This window comes from Pleuronectes platessa, unplaced genomic scaffold (assembly GCF_947347685.1).
Source record: "Pleuronectes platessa unplaced genomic scaffold, fPlePla1.1 scaffold_50, whole genome shotgun sequence".
NCBI classification, from domain to species: domain Eukaryota; kingdom Metazoa; phylum Chordata; class Actinopteri; order Pleuronectiformes; family Pleuronectidae; genus Pleuronectes; species Pleuronectes platessa.
Window position 1 is genome coordinate 346,648 of NW_026519049.1, and position 17,946 is coordinate 364,593.

Consider the following 17,946-nt stretch of genomic DNA (forward strand, 5'->3'; position numbering starts at 1 on the left):
TTCAAGGATTTCCCTGTATTTGGCTCCATCCATCTTTCCCTCTATTCTGACCAGTTTCCCTGTACCTGCTGAAGAGAAGCATCCCCACAGCATGATGCTACCACCACCATGTTTCACTGTTGGGATGGTGTGCTCAGGGTGATGGGCAGTGTTGGGTTTTCGCCACACATAGCGTTTTGCATTGAGGCCAAAAAGTTCAATTTTGGTCTCATCTGACCAGAGCACCTTCTTCCACATGTTTGCTGTGTCTCCCACATGGCTTCTGGCAAACTCCAAACGGGATTTTTTATGGATCCCTTTCAACAATGGCTTTCTTCTTGCCACTCTTCCATAAAGGCCAGATTTGTGGAGTAGACGACTAATAGTTGTCCTGTGGACAGATTCTCCCACCTCAGCTGTGGATCTCTGCAACTCCTCCAGAGTAACCATGGGCCTCCTGGTTGCTTCTCTGATTAATTTTCTCCTTGTCCGACTCTTCAGTTTGGGTGGACGGCCTCCTCTTGGTAGGTTTGCGGTTGTGCCATATTCTTTCCATTTTCTTATGATGGATTTTATGGTGCTCAGAGAGATGTTCAAAGCTCTGGATATTTTTGTATAACCTAACCCTGCTTCATATTTCTCCACAACTTTATCCCTGACCTGTTTGGTGAGCTCCTTGGTCTTCATGATGCTGTTTGTTCAGTAATGATCTCCAACAAACTCTGAGTCCGTCACAGAACAGGTGTATTTATACTGAGATTAAATTGCAGACAGGTGGACCCTATTTACTAATTATGTGACTTGCAAATGTGACTTGTGAATGCAATTGGTCGCACCAGATCTTTGTTAGGGGTTTCACAGTAAAGGGGGTGAATACATATGCACTCAACACTTTTCAGATTTTTATTTGTAAATAATTGTGAAATCCATGTAATATTTCCCCCCACTTCCAAATGATGCACTATTTTGTGTTGGTCCATTACATAAACTCGCGATGAAATACATTTTAATCTGTGGTTATACCATGACAAAATGTAGAAAAGTCCAAAGGGGGTGAATACTTATGCAAGGCACTGTATCTCAAAGGCACTGCAGAGAAAGGGTTAAGCTTTAAGAGAAACGACAGTGAGGAGCTAGGTATACAAGCCTACAGTGATGCTGACTGGGCGGCTGATACAAGTGACAGACGCAGTACCACAGGATACTCTGTCAGTCTTAGTCAGAACAGCTCTCTAGTCTCGTGGAAGACTAGAAAACAACCCACAGTTGCGCTATCAACCTGCGAGGCAGAATATATGGCACTGGCTTCAACCATACAGGAGTGTCTATACCTGGAGCAGTTACTAGGGGGTATAGATAACTACAATTACACACAAACTATTGTACATGAGGACAATCAGGGGACAATAGCTCTTGCCAAAAACCCTGTACACAGACAGAGGTGTAAACACTTTGACATAAAGTACCACTTTATCAGGTCAACTGTGATTGAGGGAAGGGTGATTTTGATGTATTGTTCTACTGATGACATGGTTGCTGATGTAATGACCAAACCTGTAAATAAGTTGAAACTGAAGAAGTTTGCAAATGCTCTTTTTGGAGATTGATATGTGTATGACAGAGGTTCACATTCATTCTGTTTTCCTGTGTTTCTTTTGCTTGAAGTATAGCAACCTGAGTACAAGTGGGGGTGTTGAGATATATTCATTATGTACTCAGATGTATATGTAATGCTGTATTGTAATATGTATATATGGTTACGCCACAGGATGGCGCCAAGGTACAGGCTATAAGAGCCAACCTGCTATATGTTAGTGTGTCAGTTAAAGTAGCTCTGACCGTGAGACTGATGTGTCAGCAGCCTGTTAATAAATACGCCAACAACGGCTAAAGATAACGCCATCATTTATTCTTTCCTCCGAATGCAACGGTAGCTGCAGCAATAGTGCAACACAACTCAACAGAAACAAACATGTTGTATTTAGGTCATACAATTTGAACCAGTTTATCAAAATGTTTCAAAAACATTTACAAACATTAAACACATCATTATGTCATACCTTTAATTCATTCAAATAAAGCAGGGACCCACCCCGTCCTTATTGTCTTGAGAACAATTACTAAAACAGGAAAAGACAACTTAACTTAATGTCACGGACACAATAAGAGAGGGGGAGAAGGGAAGAGCTACGGTGTCCCTAAATAGACTGCGCCGACTTCCCGCAGCCTATAGGAATCACCGTCCTGTCAGGTAAATTAAAACATCAGCAGAACGGGGAAAATAATACTGCCAAAACTATAAAACTTTATTCAGAATTGACCCCGTAACATTCACGCCCGCACCCATGTAACTCAGTGGCGCTGTTCACTTCGGCTGCGATCGCGTTCGGCACCGATGGTTTCGGGGCATAGTTCGGGGAAACACACTGGGAAATGATTTTAAACGATATTAATGACATATTATATTTAAATGTTAAAATATGTGTCCCGTACTTTAGAGTTCCCTGCGGTTCTCCTGGAGTTTCAATATCCCCGAGTGTTTCCCCGAACATGATTAAATGCTATGAAGATCATCATTTACCCCGAACCCCTTCATTGAACGGAGCATACACAACCAGCGGAGAAAGCAGAATCACGGGCTGACGGGCGCGGAGCAATGCGCTTCCGCTTTGCTCGTGTGTTCCCACAGGAGCTGATGTCCTGCGCGGATGCAACTTCCGTCCGTGCGCTCGCTTTATACTCCCCGTAGACCGGCGGCGAGGACACCGCATAAAACCCACAGCGCGAGTGTGACGCAGTCTGTTACAGTGTAACTTCCGCACTGTAAACAATTGTCATGTAAATTAACTTGTCTGTTTATTATTGTTTTAAATAAAATTCAACATAATCCCAAATACTGTACAATGTAATTTAAGGTAATAGCAGCATGATGACAGTCAGTTCCTATAAATTAAACTCCTCTTTACCAAAACCTTGGTTCCCTGTGTTGATGTGATATTCTGAACAACGTATACTGAATGATTAAGGTAAATGAAATGCAGCTACTGAAATACTAATACTGGTTTTGTTGTCCATTACTGATGTAGATTTCAGAGCATGACAGTTATCAGTCGGTTCATTACATTAATATATCATACATTAAACAACCATAGCACACTTTAAGAATCGTAACAATGCAAGCATGTGTAGTGATTAAAAATGGTTCAGAGATGACAGTTAATGTCAATTCGGTTCAACAAGTATCCAGAATAAGACGGGACGGGAGGCTGAGATACCAATACAAAATACAATTTATTTAATAAATGCAAATGATTTAAAACAGACTGCTCAAACAGTAAAGTGACATGTGCAAAGGTTGGAAAGGCTGGCCTGGACTTGATATAAATGACAGTTTAAAATAGAGAGAAATTAGAGGCTCCAGACCCAATTGTACAATGCTGAAATATCATGCATTAAAAACCAAACACAACACACTTTAAGAAAATCACTGCAAACGATATACAACAACAAAATGACAAAAGAGGGCCTCTACTTTATGGAGCCAATAATTCACCACCATTAAAGTCACTACCGCTGAATTGCACAGTCCCAGTCAACCATATATATTGCACCTTGCAATAGAACAAAACAAAACACAAAGAAACAAATAATCAAACCAAATAATCTAAATAAAATCTAAAGTGGGAAAAAACCGTGACCGTAACTATTTAGCTGGAGGCAGCCCTATAAAACAAACATGTTATAGTTAGGTCACACAATTTAAACACATTTATAATATTTAAAAACATTTACAAACATAAAAACACATCCTTATCTCATACTTTTAATTCATTAAAATAAAGCAGGGACAGCGTGCATCCACGGTGACGCCGTCACAGTCGCACACAGACACAGCTTCACGCTGGGCTCTAAGGACAAACTTCAGTTACAATTTGCGGACACTTTCTCTGTGATCGCCGTTAACATTATATAACTTCCAGCAACTTACTGCGACAAACAATTGCGACCACACGTGCTGCGCTCACGCTAAACTTCCGCACACACCCACAGGACCGGCAGTGGGGAGAGAGAGAGAGAGGACAAGGGAGAGTGCTAAGGTGTCCCTAAATAAACTCCTCGGCCTCCTTGCAGCCTATAGGAGTTGCCGTCCTGTCAGGTGAATTAACACATCCAGAGCGGGGAAAATGACACTGCTAAAAGTATAAAACTTTATTAAGAACTGACCCGCTACACATGTAATAGCGACCCAGCGCGCAGAGCCACCCAGCGCAGAGCGCATAGAGCGCACAGGAGATCACTAACAAGAAATGTAGAAACTTTCCAAATAATATCCCAGAGTGGAGGCAAGGATCCACTGATGTGAGGGAATCGGTCCGATGCTCTAAATGGATAAATACTGCCGTGACACCGATGCGGGGTTCTGCACGATTTGTGCATGCGAATGGAAGGATGAGGAGGAAGCGAGGGTTCAGCGATTTCTGATCTCACACATTGTGTTATCCACAGCAGCAGCGGCAGAGTATCAGTGTATTTTCTTTATTAGTGACATCACTGCTGTCCTATAAAGTCGCTCTTCACCTCCACCTCACTAACAAACAACTCGATGTCAGTGTCAGAAAGTTTCACTTCCTCTTCACATCGCTTGATGCCGTGCCTCGGTCAGGACTCACGGTGGAAACCCATTGGTCGGATTCATAATTTAATATTCGTGACGTGCTTTGCATTGACCGTTTATAGTAGAAATTGGGGGGGTGGAGGGCGGATTTGGAGTTGAGGTTTTGCGTGTGCATGGTTTTATAAATCGGAATTAGCTTTGGCGTACTCAATTTCATGCTTTTTTATTTAGAATGTGCACCGCCCGCAGGATGTGCGCGCACAGTTTGTTTATTAATTTGATAAATTACATTTTTATGGTTTTTATTTTTAAATATATTCTTTATTTATGTGCGCCGCAGGATTTGCGCGCACAGTTTTTTTTATTACTTTGATTTAATTAAATTATTATATATATATTTTTTTTTTTTTATGTGCGCCCCAGGACATGCGCCGCAGCACGCGTCCGTAGGATGTGCGCGCGCAGTTTTTATATAAATTTGATTTAATTTAATTTTTTTATTTTTTATTTAGGATTTGCGGCAGCCGCAGGATGTGCGCGCACAGTTTTTTTATTCATTTGATTTAATTAAATTGTTATATATTTGTTTTTATTTATGTGCGCCCCAGGATATGCGCCGCAGGACGCGCCCGTAGGATGTGCGGGCGCGTTTCCCGTTCTGCTGATATTTTAATTTACCTGACAGGACAGTGATTCTTATAGGCTGCAGGGCTTTGGCGACATCTATTTAGGGACACCGTAGCGCTCCCTCTCGCCCTCTCTCTCTCTCTCCACTGCCGTTTCTGTGTGTGTGAGTAAGTGCAGCGTGGCCGCAGCAGGTGAGGACGCAAATTGTTTGTTGCGAGCCAGCGTATAAATGAGCGCTGTAATCTTCAGTCATACGAAAAACTATAGGCCCTCTTCTGTAATCCAGGAGAAAACATGGGTTCAACTCAGTTGATACCCACCCCCCAAATCGGGCTGGAACATCAACAAGAAGATCTTAAGACACTTTACAAGGAACAGTTCTGAACCGCAGTCTGACTTTTTGTAACGTGATGGTTTTCACGGAGACTTGGCTCGACCCCTGGATCCCGGACTCCGCCATGGTTCCCGAGGGGGTCTCCATTCAGCGTCAGGACCGGACAACACACTCTGGGAAGAGCAAGGGAGGAGGTGTCTGCTGCATGGAGAACAATGTGTGGTGCTCAGATGTGGAGATTATTTCTTCGGGCTGTTCTCCGGACCTGGAGCAGCTCGTGATCAGATGCCGACCTTATTACATCCCGAGGGAGTTTACATCGGTCGTTATAACAGCGGTGCACATTCCGCCACATGCCGACATCAGGCCCTGGACGAGCTGCATGAAGCTGATGTCCTGACTCCTGCGCGGATGCAACTTCCGTCCGTCCGCTCACTTTATACTCCCCGTAGACCGGCGGCGAGGACACGGTCTTATTAATTTAATGTAATAGCAGCATGATGACTGTCAGTTCCTATAAATTAAACTCATCTTTACCAAAACCTTGGTTCCATGTGTTGATGTGATATTCTGAACAACGTATACTGAATGATTACGGTATGAAATGCAGCTACTGAAATACTTGCTGTTTTTTTGTTGTTAGAAACAAAGTTGTCCATTACTGATGTAGATTTCAGAACATGACAGTTATCAGTCTGTTCATTACATTTGATAAAACAAATGAACCTTGTAAAACACTTGGAGAAATGATGCAAGTATCAGGACAAAACATTAATCCCACAAAGAGAATGTATAACACGTGATAATTAAAAACAACATGAAATATTCCTTTCTTTATTCATTTTGAATGGTCCTGGTCAAATAAGACTGCCTCTATCAGACGAATCTCTTTAAAACTATTAATTCAACAACACAAGCTCTGCAACTTGATTACATGGAAGATCAACAAGTGACATTCATGAAGTAAATACATCCAATAACTGATCCTAATTTCTAACAGAGAGAAATAAAGAGATCAAATCCTACATTGGATTACGTGCCCTTGGACAAGGGAGCATGTTCCCTTTTGTGTACATGGAAAGGAAGCATACCCATATTTGGAAATGAATTGATTAATATTTAGTGGACAGGAGAAGAACAATATGATTACATGTACAAAATTAAAGAGACAAATTGACAAATGACCTAGGGAGAGAGCTCTCACTGACCTATATGAAACTCCACTCAAAGTCTACAAGGTTGATTGAGACAGATTTCTTCTGAATGTCTCTTCCTGTCCTCTTGGAGACGAGTCCCACAAACAGCTCTCGTTCCTCTTGATTCAGAAGAAGCTGCAGAACACAGGAATCTGAGATTAGAGGTTGAGAAGAAATAAAGTCTCTGATATATGATGTCTATACAAGTGTTTATGAAGTTAGGGTTGAAAATACATGGGAGAAAATCTACTCAGACTTGTGTTAAACAAATAAACGCTTCAATCACATAAACTGTGGCTTCAACATTTTAATATCAGAGGTTAAGCAGACACTTCCTCACGTATATCTTAGTCATACTTTTAAAGTGTGACTAAGTTATAACATTTGTTATAGAAGTCGTTTTAGGTTAGTTGTTTCATTTCATCATCAACGCGTCAGATACAGAGGAAGACGTAGCGGGTCTAGCCGCGCGTGTTGGTGTCTGCTCCTTCTGCTTCAGAGGAGAGGAGCGGAAGAGGATTGATATCAACAGACTGAGTTCACAACACTTCATGTCGTACTTGGTGACACGTGCTGAGAGACTGGATCCACTGATGTGAGGGAATCGGTCAGATGCTCTAAATGGATAAATACTGCCGTGACACCGATGCGGGGTTCTGCACGATTTGTGCATGCGAATGGAAGGATGAGGAGGAGGAAGCGAGGGTTCAGCGATTTCTGATCTCCCACATTGTGTTATACACAGCAGCAGCGGCAGAGTATCAGTGTATTTTCTTTATTAGTGACATCACTGCTGTCCCATAAAGTCGCTCTTCACCTCCACCTCACTAACAAACAACTCGATGTCAGTGTCAGAAAGTTTCACTTCCTCTTCACATAGCTTGATGCCGTGCCTCGGTCAGGACTCACGGTGGAAACCCATTGGTCGGATTCATAATTTAATATTCGTGACGTGCTTTGCATTGACCATTTATAGTAGAAATTGGGGCTGTGGAGGGCGGATTTGGAGTTGAGGTTTTGCGTGCGCATGGTTTTGTAAATCGGAATTAGCTTTGGCGTACGCCATTTCATGCTTTTTTATTTAGAATGTGCACACTTTTTTTATTAATTTGATACAATTGTTTTTATTTTTTATGTTTTATTTTTAAATATATTTTTTATTTATGTGCGCCGCAGGATGTGCGCGCACAGTTTTTTTATTAATTTGATTTAATTGTATTTATTTTTTATTTATGTGCGCCGCAGGATGTGCGCGCGCAGTTTTTTTCATACCTTAAAGAGCTCATTATCATTCCTTATTAGCGTATGATAGCCTTTTTGTAACACTTCTGAATATAATTTATTTTTTAAGTTTCAGAAACGTCTTCAAGGATTTTTCACTCAAACCGTTATTAAGTTTGAATTTAATGAAACTTCTTTTACATTTAAAAAAAAAGAAGCATTTTCTGTATTATTATTTTTTACGTTATCAGGCTTTGTTCCTTTGACGTATGTCACTGCAGGTCACCAAGGCAACAGCCTTATACCTTTGAAGTCTGTCGTTACTTAAACGTCAGTTTTCATTTTTCACTCAGTTGTCTTCTCACTATTGGCTGGTTGCACCGGAACTTGTTTCCTGCTCCTGAACTTGTTTCTTGCTCCTGAACTTGTTTCTTGCTCCTGAACTTGTTTCTTGCACCGGAACTTGTTTCTTTGGATTTGCCTTGAAGACAACTTCGATTTATTGGAATCAACATGATCCCAAAACAAAATAAAAGCGTGGAATTAACTTGCAAGCCAGCTCCTCTTCTGCTGGGAGAGATGAGGAAGAAGTCCGTCAGCTGCTTCACCGAAAACTTTCAAGCTTTCATGACGGATCTGAGTCACGAGGAGTTGGACGGTGAGGAGTATGGAGCCAGAACAGTCTCAAAAGGATTAAATGCACACAGAAATGAATACATGCACAAAAAAGATCCACAAATACATTTTCAATGCACACACAAATGTTTCATTCCATATATAAGTAAAAAAAATTCACATGTAAAATATAAGATTCATAAACATATTTCCGATGCACACACAAATAGAAAAAAAATTCACAAATATATGCATGTAAAAGTATTTGCAATCTTCATCAAATACATATTTGGAGCTTGTTACATTCATATATAAACTGTTGGACCTGCATTTACAAAGTGCTTTTAATTTGTAAACCTCGCTGCATTTGTGTGTGAGACTTTTGAGACTCCCCTGACGCGACTCTGTTTCACGAATGCATTTTTTCTAAGAGGGGATCGTCTGTAGCCAATCAGATGTCTCACTCCTGTACAGCCAATCACGTGAGTGCCATTACACGACGTCATTAAAACGCCCGCAGGCAGCCTGGAGGTTTTTAGCCCGCCAGCCAATAGACATAGAATTAGTAGACGCTGATCCCCGGCTCCTCACACACAGTGAACGATGACAACAGAAAAGGGCTGTTGATGACGCGACAGTTTTGCTGAAATAAAGTGACACCCAGCGGGTCAAAGTGCTTATGTTATCGTGTCTTAACGCAGCGGTTCCCCGGTCTTGTTTCCAAACTGCGTTGCTAATTCAACAGCTGCAACAGCTTGAAGCTACACGGAGGCAGCTAGCTTCCCCCCCAGCTTCCACACACAGTCAGCACGGACACCCGATACTAACTACTACCAAGTGTTTGCTTCTAACCTGACGGTGTTTGAGAAACAGTGTCATGAGAGCCTTGGGATTAAGTCAGCGGGTTTTGGCGCTGTTCCCACCGCAGTTAGCATGGTGGCTAGCCCGCTATCCCCGTTATCAAAGTTCGTTATAACCGTATGTGACCGTACACACATGAAGTGCTCTAACCAGCCACAGTCAGCCGGACAACGCCGCTGATTAGTGTGACAAGTGTGTTGAGCCAGCGGCGTTGAAAATGTATTTGTGGATCTTTTTTGCGCATGTATTCATTTCTGTGTGCATTTAATCCTTTTGAGACTGTTCTGGCTCCATAGCGGAGCAGTTGCAGGAAATGGTTGAGCTCGTTTTCAAGAGGGCCGTGCAGAAGCCACACTCTGCTGCAGTCTTCGCCGAGCTGTGCCAGCACCTCTCAACAGTAAGTGATGCATCTAGATAGATAGATAGATAGATAGATTACTTTATTCATCCCGAGGGGAAATTAAGTCGTCATAGCAGCCGGTACATTTGAATACAATAAAATACAATACAATAGAATAAAATATAAAATATAAAATATTGCGGTAGAAAGAATAAAAACAGAAACACAAGATAAAATAGGTAGATAAGGTGCAGTGGCAGATGATGGTAATAGTACTGATGATATGATGGTAATGTTATTGTTAGACAGTATATCAAAAATAGTACAGTATATATAGTATATAATATATATTTATATATGATAGTAATTATACCAATATAATAGCAGTATATAGTAATAATAGCAGCAACAGTATATATAATAATAATAATAGTAAAATATAATATTAATAACATGTACACATGTATAAATAAAATATGTGTATATAGACTTATATATACAAAGAATATACAAAGAGTATGATATAATATATGATATATAGTACGGGTATAAATATAAGTATTTGGCGATACAATAGATAATATAATATACTGTGAGTGTAAGAATATGTAGACAGAGTGTGCAAAAGACAATATTATTGTATAAAATGATGAATTGAGACAGGTATATTTAGTGCAGTTCTGTGATGGTGGCTCTGACAGAGGTAGATGAGTTGTATAGTCTTATTGCGGTTGGGAGGAACGATTTCCTGTATCGTTCCTTAGAGCAGCGGGGTTGAATGAGTCTGTGGCTGAAGCTGCTCCTTAGCTTGTCTAGTGTTTTGTGGAGGGGGTGAGAGGGATTGTCCATGATTGCCAGCAGTTTTGCCAGCATCCTGTCCTCCACCACCTCCTCCAGGGTGACAAGCTTAGAGCCAACCACAGACTCTGCCTTCCTAATCAGTTTTTTCAGTTTGTTGGCGTCCTTAGCCTTGATGCCCGCACCCCAGGACACCACAGCAAAGAAGATGGTGCTCGCCACAACAGACTTATAAAACATCTGCAGCATCTTGTTGCAGACGTTGAAGGACCTGAGCCTCCTCAGGAAATAAAGCCGGCTCAGGCCCTTCTTGTAGACGGCCTCTGTGTTGGTGGACCAGTCCAGTTTATTGTCTAGTGTGACACCCAGGTACTTGTAAGCAGGGACCACCTCCACAGCCGTCCCACCGATGCAGACAGGAGAGGGCAGGGGCTTGGTCCTCCTGAAATCCACCACCATCTCCCTCGTCTTCGCCACGTTGAGCTGCATGCGGTTCTCCCCACACCACTTCACAAAGCGGTCAACCAGGTCCCTGTACTCAGCCTCCCCTCCGCCCTCAACACACCCCACAATGGCCGTGTCATCAGAGAACTTCTGCAGATGACACGTCTCTGTGCAGTGCTTAAAGTCAGCAGTGTATGTGGTGAAGAGGAAGGGGGACAGCACAGTTCCCTGGGGGGCCCCGATGTTACTGATCAGATGATCAGACACACAGTTCTGTAATCTCACAAACTGTGGTCTGCCCGTCAGATAGTCATCGACCCAAGCGATGAGGGGAGCACTCACCTGCGTGCCCTCCAGTTTGGCCTTCAGCAGTGGGCTGGATGGTATTGAAGGCGCTGGAGAAGTCGAAAAACATGATCCGGACTGAGGTGTTGGGTCTGTCCAGGGAGGAGTAAGCCTTCTGCAGCAGGTAGATGATTGCATCATCAACCCCAACATGGGGCTGATATGCAAACTGCAGGGGGTCTTGTGATGGGCACACCAGCGGTCTGAGGTGGGCCAGGACCAGTCTTTCCATGACCTTCATGATGTGAGAGGTCAGTGCCACCGGCCTGTAGTCCTCCAGTGCAGCAGGACGTCCTTTTTTGGGCACTGGGACCAGGCAGGATGTTTTCCAGAGCACTGGCACTCTCTGAAGGTGTAGGCTCAGGTTGAAGAGGTGCTGGAGAACTCCACAGAGCTGGCTGGAACAGGCCTTCAGCAAACGAGGGCTGATGCGGTCCGGCCCCGCAGCTTTCCTCGGTTTGAGCCTCTCCAGCTCTCTCCTCACCTGGCTGGCTGTGATGTGGAGTCCAGACTGGGGGGTGGGGGATGTCAGCGATGGGTTTGAGGGTGGTGCAGAGATGTTTGTGTTGCAGGAGGTGGTGGGGGGCTGTGGGGGATGTGAGGATGTCCTGGGGGTGGGAGGTGTGAGAAGGTCTGTGGTAAAGGCCAGCGGGGGGGTGGGGGGAGATGGTGACTGGGGTGGTGGGGGGCAGGGGGTGATGGGGGGAGGTGGGGGGTTGTTGCTCAGAGACGCAGTAGAGGCAGTCGTAGAGTCAGTGGAGGCAGTGGATGGTCCGCTGGGGGCTGGGGGGTTGGAGTTGAACCTATTGAAGAACGTGTTCAGCTCATTCGCACGTCGTTCATCCCCAGCTGCTCCCCCATCTCTCCTCTTGAAACCAGTGATCTCCTTCATACCACTCCAGACGTCCCTGGTGTTGTTTTCCTCCAGTTTGTGCTCCAGTTTTCTTCTGAAGTTGTCCTTGCTCTCCCTGATGCTGCGCTTGAGCTCCCTTTGAACCCGTTTGAGTTCTGCTCTGTCCCGTGATCTAAAGGCCCTCTTCTTCTCATTGAGAAGGGCCTTCAGGTCGCTTGTAACCCACGGCTTGTTATTTGGGTAACAGCGGACCTCTTTAGTGGGGATGGTGTTATCGATGCAGAACCCAATGTACTCAGAGACACAGTCAGTCAGGCCATCAATGTCCTCACCATGTGGCTCATACAGAGCATCCCAGTCTGTGGCCTCCAGGGCCCCACGCAGTGTTTCCATGGCCTCATGAGACCATTTCCTCACTGTCCTCACTGTGACTGGGTGCTGCTGAATCACAGGCTTGTAAGATGGTGAGAGCAGGACTAGGTTGTGGTCTGACCTGCCCAGTGGTGGCAGGGCAGTGGAGCTGTATGCATCCTTAACATTTGCATATAGGTCCAAAGTCTTATTTTCCCGGGTGGCACATTTTACAAACTGGAAGAAGGTTGGGAGTGTGGATGAGAGGGAAGCATGTTTAAAGTCACCTGTGATGATGATGAAGGCCCCGGGGTGTTGTGTCTGTAATCCTGCAGTCACAGTGTGGATGACGTCACACGCTGCTTCTGCGTTCCCAGATGGAGGAATGTAAACATTGATGGCGAAAACACTGGTAAACTCCCTCGGCAAATAATATGGACGAAGTCCGACGGCGACGAGCTCGATGTCCGGGCTGCAGACACGATGTTTAACGGTGACGTGCCCGGGGTGACACCACCTGTTGTTCACGAGCACGGCGAGTCCCCCTCCTTTCTTCTTGCCGGTCGCGATGGTGTCTCTGTCGGCTCGAACCGTCTGGAAGCCAGGAATGGTGACGTTGGAGTCCGGTATCTGCTCGTGCAACCACTTTTCCGTGAGACACACAATACTGGACTCCCTGTACTCCCTCTGTGTCCTGATGAGCGCTTCCAGTTCGTCCACTTTATTTGCCAGCGACCTCACGTTTCCAGTGATTACTGCAGGGATGAAGGGCTTAAACTTCCTCTTCTCCTTCCTCCGTTTAAGCCCCGCTCTGCAGCCCCGCCGTCTCCTCTTTAGTTCCTCCGGGATGGTGGGTCTCTCTCCGGCCAAGAGGGTAGTGTGCCTCAGGGCGATCAGCTGGTCGCGGGTGTAAACAATGCCGGCGTGTGTTGCAGGCATTCTCCCAGTGATCCGAAGAGACCGAAGTGCGGTTAAAAGTTATAAAAAGTGTCCAATAAATTTCAAAAGCATCTCGTCATTGTGCGGGACGGAGATGCACAGAGCAGTGCAAAAATAAATATAAAAAACAAATCGCAAACGTTATAAAAACACAAAAAAACCGACAGTAGTACCAGGAGCTGCTACGACAGGCACCCGTTAGTACGGCGCCATGTTGCGTTGGAAGCTACTTTATCCTGTTTCTTAATTAGTTGGACAGCTTATCTTTTGTATGCAGGTTGTAACCTTAATTTAGCCTTTTGATAAACAAGCTATGCAAACCCCTTGGGTAAATTATAAATTATCTTTCTCACTAGTAATAGATTGTAAATAAGACTTAATAAGAATGTATTTTACAATACAACATTTTTGACCCATGTTGTGAATTAGAAGGGAAGTGAAAAAAACAGTTATTTGAAAAATACCTGAAATACTAAATGACGGAAATAATTTACTGCAAAGATATAAATAATAAATACTGAGTGGGGTCACTTTTGACCCATGTTGTCTTATTCAAATAATGAGTTCACTTATTTTCATTCATTTGTGTGCTGATTTAATCCTCAAATCAGAACACACTGATCACTATGTATGTATGTGAGTAGCATTAATGTTAATATTTCCTTATGGTTTTCTCCTCTTCAGGTGGAGGTCCAATCCTTGTCCGACTGGTCAGCCAGCGTCTCCTTCAGGTCTCTGCTGGTCAAACACTGCCAGGCAGAGTTCAGGAAGAACTTTGAAAGGGAGGGCATTTATCGGAAGAGTGGGTCCTGCCTGGAGCCAGTCAGGGACGTGAGGGTCATCGACCGGCTGAGGGAAGAGCAACTCAACGCAAAACCTTCCGGACGCCTCCTCAATAGCATCAAGTTTATTGGGGAGCTGTTCCTCTCAAAGGTTCTGGAGGAGAAAGCCATGTACTGCTGCATCAGGAGGCTGCTGCAGAACGGAGACGGGCCATCTCTGGAGAGCCTCTGTGAGCTCCTCCAGCTCATCTAGCAGGACCTGGAGGTGGTCACGTCTCTGGACTCCTACTATAACCAGCTGAGGTTCATCGCAGAGGAAGGGAAGAGGGCACCAAGGCTCTCCCTTTTGTTGAAGGACACAGTGGATGCACGGAAGAGGGCAGGCTCCACCCCCACTAAGTTTTTAATGAAAACTCATGTGGGAAATACAACTCATACACTTATAAAACTTATACAGAGATATTTGTAAATGGACAGAAACCCCCTACTGCAACCCCTGCTCCTACTCTGTATAATGTACACTGGGTGACATCATGCCCTGAACAAGTCTTTACTCTGTTAGGGGTTTATAATATGTTGTCGACTAATGAATAAAATGTTTTAAATTTTATTTGGGTGTTTTAATGTCTTGCATGCAGCTGCCCTCACATTTCAATTAAAACACATGTGGGAAATACAACTTATACATTTCCCCTTTTCCCAATAATCAATGATAAGCACAGATGACTGGAGAATTTCTGGGACAACATTTGACAAAAGTACTTCCTGAACTGAACATCAAATCTAAATGAGAATTCAGTAAAAAAAAAAAAAAAAAAAAAAAACATGTTTGATATACAGGAGCCAATTAGACTTAATTAATGAGAAGCTTTTACAAAAGAAGGCTTGTAAGTGTTACGATGAACTAAAGTAACTTGAATGTGCTGCCATGGCAGAGCATCATTAGTTTGGTTTATGAAAAAAACTTTGAACATTAGAATAGTTAACTCCATGGACATTCTGTAACCAGGTAAAGATCTCATTGAGTTAAATCTCTCACAAGACAGATGTGGCCAAGAAGGCAGTAACACATTGTTACAACAGACAGAATACGAACACACACATACAGCGGTCATACAAAACATACACAACACACATGCAATCTTCTGAGCATAATTAACGTGTTACGGATCATCATAACGTGAAATATGATCACGTTGTAATGTGAAAACTTTCCAGTTATCTTATCACCAGCCCTCGAGTGGTGGTACACCCCCCCCCCCCCCTTACATATACATGTATGTACACAGGTAAAGAGGAAACAACTCGGACAGAGTTTTATATATAGAAAACAGCCCATGTGTGAAGTCTGCGGAGATACAGAGATGACAAGTTGGCAACATCAAACAACGTACAGAGTGTAGATTTCCATGGGCTTTAATAGAACACAAAGCACTTGGGCCTACAGACAGAAGGAGGATTTGTCTAAGGCTGCTTTGATTCAGTCTCTACAGTGAGGGGGAAAGCAGTGGCTCTCTCATAGAAGCTGTGCTTTCATCTTATTTTGCCAGTTTGAATCTAGTTTACATGCTTGTTGCAGTTGTCATCTTATTTTTCAATTCTCTATCCCTCTGTCGGATCACCACTTGTCTCTTTTGGCATTTCAGAGATGATTTACATTAATGTCTGCATTTTGTCTCTGCTTTATTTAAACAGGTGATATTTCAGTTATTCCAGGCTAAGTCTCGTAAATTATATAAATTGTCCCTGTCAACCCATCAAAATTCAGACTCGTGTTTGAAAGGGAAAGTCCACTTGCTCCACAGGTTTCACACACAGGGTTTTATTGAGCAGAGGCCAATCAGGCTGTTTAAAGTGTGTTTGTTTGAAGGGACTGATCACAGCTGCAGCTCTGTGGAGATAAGATATATCTGAGGTCCAGATCAATACATGTGACTGCTGCAGCGACTGGAGGTCAAATGTACTGAAGTTAGACAGAATAATTACAATGTATAGAAGAAAAACACTGTGAAGGAAACTTTATTTTTTAATATATCTTATTCTAAGATTTAGAATCTGATAGATAGGTCAAATGACCAAAAGGAGAGAGTAAAGTGTTAAACATTTCTAAAATACAGTTTCTGTAATCCAACACCCACCTGTGAAAGTTTTCTCATGTTCAAAAAGCACTGAACAGAAAAAGAAAAGAGAGGAATAGAGGGTTCTGTTGGAAACTCCTTTTCACAAAATTACCAGATTATGATGGAACATGCCTACCCCCTAGTGGCCAAAAGAAGGAAAATCCAAAACTGATTTTGACCACTGTTGAAGTTTCTGACTGATGATGCTTTCAGAATAAAATCCAATTTCATGACTCACTAATGTGAAATACAATTTTTCCCATGTCAGATATTAATATTTTTTAATTTGCCAGTCTTATCTTTTACATGTGTAGATGAATTGTCTGTGATCTTTTGTTTTCTTTCCAGCTTGCTCTGAACTGCTGGCTTGGGAGACAAAATAATCATTTAGAAAATCCAGAAGCAAAAGCTTGTTGATTAAATTATCAATCAAGCATTTCGTTAGAATATTGAAAAGTGAAGAATTCCTGATCTCCTCTTAATGTCTGTTTATTTTCTAAATGATTCGTCTTTGAGTTTTGGATCACTGGTCAGTCTCAAAATAAGTTTAGAGATCATCTTGAGCTCTCAAAACTAAAATGTTACTTTATTGACTAAATAAATGTATATATTGATACAAATAAATGACATGACCAAGATTCTGACCATAGAAATAATATAATTTGCAGTTTAGTTATGACACGAGGAGGTGGCTCTATTGTGGCGAGCATAAAATCCACCTAATTAAGTATTATGATTAAAAGTCATAAATCATAACCAGCATTACTGCTCTATTACCAGCTAACGGAGGTCTTCACCTCCATATTCAACCTCTCCCTAAATCTCTCGACAGTCCCCTCCTGCTTCAAGCAGGCCACCATCATCCCCATACCTAAGAAATCATCCATCACCTGCTTAAACGACTACCGCCCTGTAGCACTGACCTCCACCATCATGAAGTGCTTCGAGCGGCTGGTCAAAAGCCACATCTGCTCACCGCCCAAACCGATCCACGGACGATGCCATCGCCCCGACAACACACACCACCCTCTCCCACCTGAAGAAGGCCAACACATATGTGAGGATCATGTTCGTGGACTACAGCTCCGCATTCAACACAATTGTGCCTGCCAAGCTCGTCCCCAAGCTCAGGAGCCTGGGTCTTAAAACCCCCCTGTGTAACTGGATCTTGGACTTCCTGACGAGCAGACCCCAGGTGGTGAGCTCCTCGGTGTGTTCATCACAGATGACCTGACCTGGTATCATCGGCTGCCATCTCCCTTCCGTGCAAGGCATCTACAGCACAAGATGCCTGAGAAGAGCACTGAAGATCATCAAGGACCAGAGCCACACAGGCTGTGGACTTCTCACACTGCTGCTGTCTGGCAGACGTTACCGGAGCATCCGAGCACGGACTACCAGACACACAAACAGCTTCTTCCTCCAGGCCATTAGGCTTCTGAACAATCAACACTGACCCTCTGAACAGTCACCATATACATTCTGCTCCCCCACTCATACAAATACACTTACTTCACATATATTCA